Below are 8,525 nucleotides of genomic sequence, written 5' to 3'. Positions count from 1 at the left end.
TATCTTTTAGTTGAACGTGGCCCTGGTGTATGTTTCACTTGCTTGGGTACCATCACCATGCTGTGACATTTATATTTCCAGTCACTGGAGACAAATTACATGCCTGGTTATATGATCGCTCAGCGGCTTGGCATATCAGGGCTGTTCTTGTCCCGTCTCACCGTCTCTATCCTCGTCATCCCAGGCAGCAGGGACAACCCCAAGGCCAACAAAATCAACATGGGCTTGAACCTGAAGCACACAAAGAGGAACCAGGAACTGCCTGGCTATACCAGGAAATTGGATGATTGGTGGACCTACTCTCAAGCTACCTTTGAGCTGGTTCGAGACTACATTGACAAGTAAGACTGAGTATAAGAAACTGACTGTACAGTAATGGTGTAACAATACAGTGTAGCATTGTATGCCATATTGTGATATGAGGCCCCAGATACAAATCATCGATTTACGACTCCTGTAGACATAAAAACATAGCATGTTTTGTAGTGTATTTTTGAACTGTTGGATATTAACAGACACTGTTTAATGACCAGCCTATGCAGATGTTCTAGTATAATTTTGTTTGCTGTGTGAAACACTCAGTGCTCTCTCACCCACATGTTTCTACCTTACAATGGTTTATGTCGATTAAATTATGGGGGCGGTGGTGTAGCCTAGTATATTCCTGTTGGCTGTGTGAAACACACAGTGCTCTCTCGCCTACATGTTTCTACCTTACAATATTTTATGTTGATCTTATGTCGATTAAATTATGGGGGCGGTGGGGTTAAAGCATTGGCTTGTCATGCTGAAGACCTGGGTTAGATTCCACGCATGGGTACAATAAGTGAAGCCCATATCTGGTGTTCCCTGCCATGATGTTGCTGGAATATTGCTAAAAGCTGCATCAAACCACACTCACTCACTCACTCCAAAATTATGATTCAGGGTTATGAATCACCTGCAACAAGAAGAATATCAACTAAAACAATGAGAGTACTATGTTACAGTATAGTGTTGGGATTGGTACAGTATTGCGATCCCACCATAATGTTACATCTCTAAAATACAGTCAGTGATTGTTGCAGGAATCAAGGTGGATTATATGGTCTTTTGTCACATAATAAGGATTTACCTATGAAATTCCAAGGTGTAAACAACTGATATGTTGTGGGATTCCACGATGTGATGCAAGTGTTGTCAGCGGGCGGAGGAGGAGGAGATCTGATGTCAGAGGAAGAGATATTTCCTCCCAACAGGTAGGTACTGAAGCTCCCTCCCCTCAGGTTCATCTTCGCCACCAGAGGGCATTCCAGGATTCTTGTAAATCTTGCCCAGTTGTATTGACTTTGATGTATTGGTTTTGTGTATTGACTTTGATGTATTGGTTTTGTGTATTGACTTTGCTGTATTGGTTTTGTGTATTGACTTTGCTGTATTGGCTTTGCTGTATTGGGTTTGTGTATGCCCATAATGAGTCCCATAGACCCAGATAGCAATGTCCGTTGGGCCAATGTTGGACCAACATTGGCCATCATTGGGCCTACGTTGGCCAATGTTGGCCCAACGAACGTTGCTATCAGGGGAGTAAAGTGAACAATGCTAATTACTGGATTACTGCCCCTTGCATTGTCACTATACCATTTACATGTTAGTTAAAAAGAACTAAACTTGTAAACAAAATATATGAGTTTGCTGCAGTACAGTAGTCACTTCTTTGTAAACATAACTGCTGGCGGTCTGACTCAATACATAGCTGTTAGCTGCCAGGCACAGAATGGGTGTATGACTTGTGGTAGGCTCAAAGTACCTGCTATAGCAGGTTGTGAATGATGTCCACAGACCGCGATATTCACTGTCAAAATATATACTGAGCAAGAAAGTTAGGGATCATGAATATTTTTAAGGATGTTCTTTTTTGTAGTGAACATGGAGTTCATTTAAATGTTTCAGTTGCAAAAATGATTCATGATCCTTAACTTCATGATCCTTTAGTATATTTTCTCCATTTTTCGGTTCATTTCTCGCTTAGCTTTTTCTTCAACACAAAATGTTTGCCCAACATTGACATAAGCACTGCAACTGTGACAGATCGGAGATGACTGGGCTTTCTTTGTGTTATTTCAAAGCTGCATAAGCAAGCAAACAAGTGTAGAGGGTGAGATCATTCCATCCTTGGGGAGAGGCACTTTGAGGAGGACATCCGACAGATCTGCTGCAAATGCTCGCAGCATTTTGTCTGTGAGTGGGAAGAGACAGCACACATGGATACCATTCCGTCAAACCCATAGCAACTGGTATGTGTTTGTTTAAATACAACCTTTTGAGGATTCAGAATAAGTCACAAGTATGCATGCTTCTTGTAAGAGATGATAGATAAAGATCAATCCCCTTTTCACAAAGGGTTTGCAGCAGTACGATAGTCATAAGTCTTTATCTTGCCGCACACATAAATGTCGTTTTCTGATTGGCTGAAGCGCTCTTCTATGATTTACGGAAATTACAGATGTTTTGTGAATGCAAACCGATGGAAGGGAGATAACTCTAAATTTATCTTTCTTGTCGTCTGGTACTCCATGCTATGATCCGATACCCGTGCTTCAAACAGTTCAAAATTACCATTGAGGTGTGCGGTAAGATAAATACGTTGTTCACTGGTCCCCTTAGGGGCCCATGGGTTGATGTACCCTCAATGTTTCTTTATGTTCCCCTTAGGGTACATCAGCCCATGTCCCACTCGAGACCAGTGAACAACTTGTAATGTCAAAGTATGTGATTTACGATAATTTTGGTCATGTACCAATGACAATGTTTGGGAAGATTAGCAGTCCCAGCTGAAATAACACTTGTTTTGCTTCCTAAAATTGTGCTGTGTTTGTCTGTCTAACAGATAACCATTGCCAATGATGATTATATATATTTAGCTCAATAGATACGCTCTCCTGGTATGTCTTTAAAAAACTTTTCTTTTCAAACATCTGAGTGGTCAAGCTTATGGAGTAGCTGACTGCATATCCCTGCTGCCATGGGACACTAAAGATACTATCTTGTTTGGGGGCGGTGGGGTAGCCTAGTGGTTAAAGCGTTCTCGTAATGCCAAAGAACCGGGTTCGATTCCCCACATGGGTACAATGTGTGAAGCTCATTTCTGGTGTCCCCTGCCGTGATATTGCTAAAAGCAGCGTAAAACCATACTCACTCACTCACTCATCTGGTCTATACTTTGATAATTTACTGTCCACCATGATGTAGCTGTAATTTTGATGAGTGAGATGTCAATAAAACATCAATGTAAAGGCACTATTGACCATCATATTTGTTTCTGTTTTAAAGTTCTTGAAAGTCGCCAAATTAATTTTCAGGAGACTGAAGTGAGATTCAGGGTTTGTTCTGTTTGTTCAGAGAAATACGATGTGTGCGAACATTCCATTTTCAAAATCATTGCTTAAGGTACAATGGGGCAGTGGAGTAGCCTAGTGGTTAAAGCATTAGCTTGTCATGATTAAGACCTGGGTTTGATTCCCCACATGGGTATAATGTGTGAAGCCCCGCTGTGATATTGCAGGAATATTGCTAAAAGCAGCATTAAACTAAACTCACTTACTTATTTAGGGTACAGCACTGATATTACCCCAGTCTTTGGGGCAGTGTGCACTCCAATATCATTCTCAGCTCCCTGGAAATCATACAACCAAATGAGACTCTAGAATGAGTATCATTCTCATTCTATCAGATTCCTGTTTACTGCCATTGTAGCCACGGTGATAGATGGTATGGTGATTTGTGAGCGCTGCTGAATGTTTCATGTACAACATTCCAGCTGAGACAAGTGCCTGTGGTGTATATGCGAGTAAAAAAACCCAAATCAAACCATTGACAAGTGAAGTTATTTGAAAATGGACACCAAATCTTTGTCAAGCATGTTTGAAATATGTCAGACAGACAGACAGGTTTATTCGGTAATTTAGGCCCAAGGCCCATAATACATACATTTGGCAAAAGTAAATACATACTGAGTAAAGCGAAGTAAAGTTTAGTATTGATTTGTTTTACAGTTATTCATTCCTTCTACGGCGAACTTGTGAAAGATATTTACTCAATGATTTTAAAATATGTATATTGTCTGATGACAACAATCGGATGAAGGTTTCAATTGTCGGTGGTTGAGTCAAATGTATTGAAAAACAATCAAATCTTTGTTGGGAATATTTTGGACATATTAATAATATATGGAGTTCATCTTCGATGTAATCAAGGTCAGCAGCATTACGAAAGAGGCAGAGACGTTCATTATACGGGTAGTTTGTATGACGGCCACATTCCACTGCGAGTCTGAAGTTACATCACCGAAACTGAGTTATGATTTTACGTTGATTTGGTAGCAATTCACTGGTTAAATATGGTTCGATGCTTAGAGATGATTTAAATTGTGAATTGTATTTACATTTGGGTGACGAAAATAGTGATGCATGCCAGTTTTGAGTGAAGCAGTCATAGAATCTCTGTTTAAAAATTACCATGAATGTGGATATACAGCCTATGTCTTGAGACATCCATAAGAAACCAAATCCATATTGGAATAATATCAACCTAATATGAGAAGCCCATGTTGTTTTACCATTATCATCGAGAGTTTTCATCATTAAACTAAATGATAAGGAAGTCTGTTTCGTGGAAGCTGTATCAGTCTGCACCAGTACTTGACTGCTCTTGAGATATATTGATACTTGAGGGGAGCTCTCCCACACTCTACCAGAACCATGTTGTTGTTGGTAGTTTTACTAACTTTAAGAAATGACTTGCAAAATCTGGTGTGCACAGTTTCAATAATTTTACAGTAGCTTGTTCCCCATATTTCAGATCCGTAACAGAGTATTGGTGCAGTCAAATATCTTAAACAATTCATGATGGTTAATATATGCAAAACGTTTTTGATAATTGTTGATAGAAAATATGGCCTTCCTCGCTTGAGATGATAAACAGGTTTTCGCTTTTGTCCATGATAATCTTGGAGTAAACACAATACCTAGGTATCTATACATATTAACAACCTCAATTTGTGTTCAATTTAAAAACCACTTCTCATAATCCCTGAGCGGACCTCTATTGCGAAATACCGTTATTTTAGTCTTTTTCAGGTTCACCTTCATTCCAGTCTCTGAACAACACCTTTCAACAACGTTAATTTTCCTTTGGAGCTGCATAGCACTATCAGATACAGATGAGACATCATCAGCAAATAGGAGAGAATAAACATCCTTGGCTTGTGAAGATATAAAAATACCTCTTCCACCATCATTCTCCAGCATTTGTGATAGCTGATTTATAAAAATAATGAAAATTTGAGGACTTAAAATACATCCTTGCCTTGTGCCAACATTACAGTTGAAATAAGATGATAATCCAGTATCAGTTCTGACACAAGCACATAATGATGGGTACATCTTGATGATATATTTCATAAATTTCCCCTTCACACCAATGCTCACAAGACTCCTAAACAATATTTGATGATAAATTCTTGATTGCCATAGCTTGTAAGGTGAATATATGGTCAGTGATTGAATAACCATGTCTAAAGCCAGCTTGACCCTCTGAGATTATGTTGTTGTTATCACACCATTGTTGTAATCTGTTATTGATTATGGAAGTAAGAATTTTACACACTGAGTTGATCAAAGAAATACCTCTGAAATTGTTTGGGTCCAGTTTGCTTCCAGATTTATGCAAGGGGCAGATGATACTCTTTCCCCAAATCTCAGGGAAAATGCCATCTTCAAATAACTTATTGAATAGTTTAGTTAATAATGGTGCAATATAACTTCTAGAAGCCTTGAAAAAGTCACCGGCTATGCCATCTGGTCCTGCTGATTTGCCACTCTTAATGTTTTGTTCTGAAAAGGGATCATTCAACTGTGATGCCATGTTGTCATTTATATCCTCACATAATGTCTCTTCAATAGCATCATTGGCAGATTCACAATATAAAAGGTTCCGAAAGTGATCATGCCATTCATTTACAGGAATATTTGGAGTCTCTGAACGAGAAACTGAATTTGATTTTAATACACTCCAGAATTGTTTAGGGTTTAGTTTTCTCCTTTGATCTTGAAGATATAAGTCTTTCTTCAGTTGAAATGTAGATTTGAAAAGTTTCTTTTGACATATATATGAATCAATGTTTTCACCCTTTGATCTGTGTGCTCTAAGAGCTGAGTATCTCTTTTGTTTGATATGCTCTAATTCGGAGTCCCACCAAGGGGGCTGCTTGGAATACATGGAAAGAGAATTTATTGTAAACTATCTTGAATTTATCTGCTGCAGCCTGGTAGAGATCAGTTAATGCTTTGACGCTTTCTTCCGCATTTTCTTCAATCTGTTTATGTATTGTGTCATACTGCATCATAAACAATTCATGAAAATCAACTAAAAATATGTTGTACGTTTCAGGGGACCAGTTGCATTTTATCCATGCCTCTTGATCCATAATACATGACTGATTGGAATTGTTGTCTTTACACCTTTGAGTTGAAGCTGCACCAGGAAGATCAATAGAACAATATAGATGGAAATGGTTTGACTCGTCTCTTTCATGAATACCAAAAGAGCTGAAATAGGGGAAGTAATCCACAACACTAGCACCATTATGGTTCACACAGGTCAAGTTGCCTTCCTTATCATCAAACAACCTTCCATTCAAAGTATGTAGACCATGTGTACAACACATTTCTGCAAGGGATACTCCATAGTTGTTATATCTGATATTGTCTTTCATATTGCGCGGAGTTTGGAAGTTATCACTTGGGTAGTCCTTACTGTTGTTTTGGACATAGCAGAGATCATCACAGGGAGTATAATCTAAAAATGTTTTCATTCTTTCATTAAAATCGCCCACCAGTAATATATGATGCTGATAAAAATTATGCTTTATGGTTTCGACATATTGTTCCAAACGCTGAATGCCATCAAAATCCTTACCACTGTATATAGGGGAGTTTTCAGGTGATATGTAGACAAACATTAACACAATATCTTTGTCAAGTCCAAATCTCGTGGATTGAAACAAAAGAACAACACAATCTTCACAATCTTCAAGCACTCTGTACATATATTTGTCAATATCGGGTTTCACAAAAACAGACACTCCTCCGCTGTACCTACCCAAATGCTTCTGTTTGGGTCTGCAGTAGTGGTATGATCGAAATCCGGACAATAACATTTCGTAATCAGTGGGGTGTTTAGCAAATGTTTCACTGAATCCAATTATATCATATTTACAACAAAAACTCTCAAAATCGCTAAAGGTGGAGCTCACGTGTTTACTTAAGCCCTCTATATTCCTGCCGATAATACTAATGGAGCCTTGGCTGAGTCCTCATTTCGCTGTTTTGCTCAATCGCGACTTCCTGTTTAGAGTGCTCTCCCCTTCACTTCCGTTACTATGTGTAAACAAAGGGGCGTGGTCGTGTGATTCCGTTGTGACTTGTGGTTGGCGTTTTCCATCCGAAATACACCTATTTACGTTGTTTTCTTGGTCATGAATGTACACTTTTCCATCGATGATAAGCATGCTTTGAGGGCATCAGAGGGCTTCCCGCACTCTCTGTGTGAGAGCCTTGGTGACTCCGTGTGTTGTATCTTCTCTGTCTTTTAGTTTCCTCTTCGCAGTGAACAGGATGTTGTTTCTGTCGTTGGTGAGAACGAAATTCACAATTATTGGGGGATTACGTTTTCCCTTCCGGAGTTGATGGGCCCTCGTAATAAGAATATCGTCTGCTTGAGGGATGTCAAGAGTGTCTCGAATAAGCTCACGAACTTTCTTCTCCGAAGTTTCCCAGGTTTCGTTGTTTTCACTTTCTATGCCATGAAAAAGCACATTATTGCGTCTAGACCTGGATTCATAATCATCAAGTCTATCTTTCATAACAGGTAGCTGTTCAGTCATCCTTATGTTTTCTTCACTCAACTTATTTATGTCGTCTCGTTGTTCTCTCACCTGAGCCACCATTTTGACCACTTTCGTGTCCAGTTGAGTGAGGCGGTCGTTTGCAGTTTTCACATCAGACTTTAACCCGATAATAGCGTCCATTAGATCATCTGTTGAGTATTTGCTGGTGAGCCCCACAACCCCTGTATCCTCCTGTGAGAGAGTTGACTGCCTCGTTGACTTGGGGCCTGGGTTACACTCCATGTCACCACTCAGAGTTAGCAACATCGATATCGCTAGAATAAGCCTCAAAGTCAACGATACATACTTTTTGGACACACCCAATCCATGAGTTGATTGTTTGGTCCTGCTAGGTTGTGAAAACGAGCCGATTGTAGCTCTGTATACCCATATCGGGAGCTGACTTGAACACGTCCACACTTCACATTACCCAGCATGCAACCACTAGTACGTGTATGACCCCTAAATAGGTGTTCCTTTGTTTAATATGAGTGATTGTATCTGCATTTATAGTTCTTTGTACCTTTAAAGTGACTATCAAATACTATACCAGAAAGACTGGCAATGTGTTCACATTTTACACCGTTTTAAATGTATT

The 8,525-nt window shown here is 39.3% G+C and overlaps 1 protein-coding gene across 1 annotated transcript in view; it reads left to right on the top strand.

Moving 5' to 3' along the window:
* Positions 1 to 2,150: 2,150 nt before the first annotated feature.
* The window catches only part of LOC124287458 (probable serine/threonine-protein kinase fhkB), a 41,001-nt gene continuing 34,626 nt past the window's right edge, over positions 2,151 to 8,525 (top strand). Inside the window, exon 1 of the mRNA XM_046724010.1 lies at positions 2,151 to 2,276. The gene's annotated coding sequence lies outside the window, so the exon portion shown is untranslated. The remainder of the gene's footprint in view (positions 2,277 to 8,525) is intronic.

The sequence above is a fragment of the Haliotis rubra genome, unplaced genomic scaffold (genome assembly GCF_003918875.1).
Source record: "Haliotis rubra isolate DU_JTF1 unplaced genomic scaffold, ASM391887v1 Scf400, whole genome shotgun sequence".
Taxonomy (NCBI): Eukaryota; Metazoa; Mollusca; class Gastropoda; order Lepetellida; family Haliotidae; genus Haliotis; species Haliotis rubra.
This window is presented reverse-complemented; position numbering and strand designations above follow the sequence as displayed.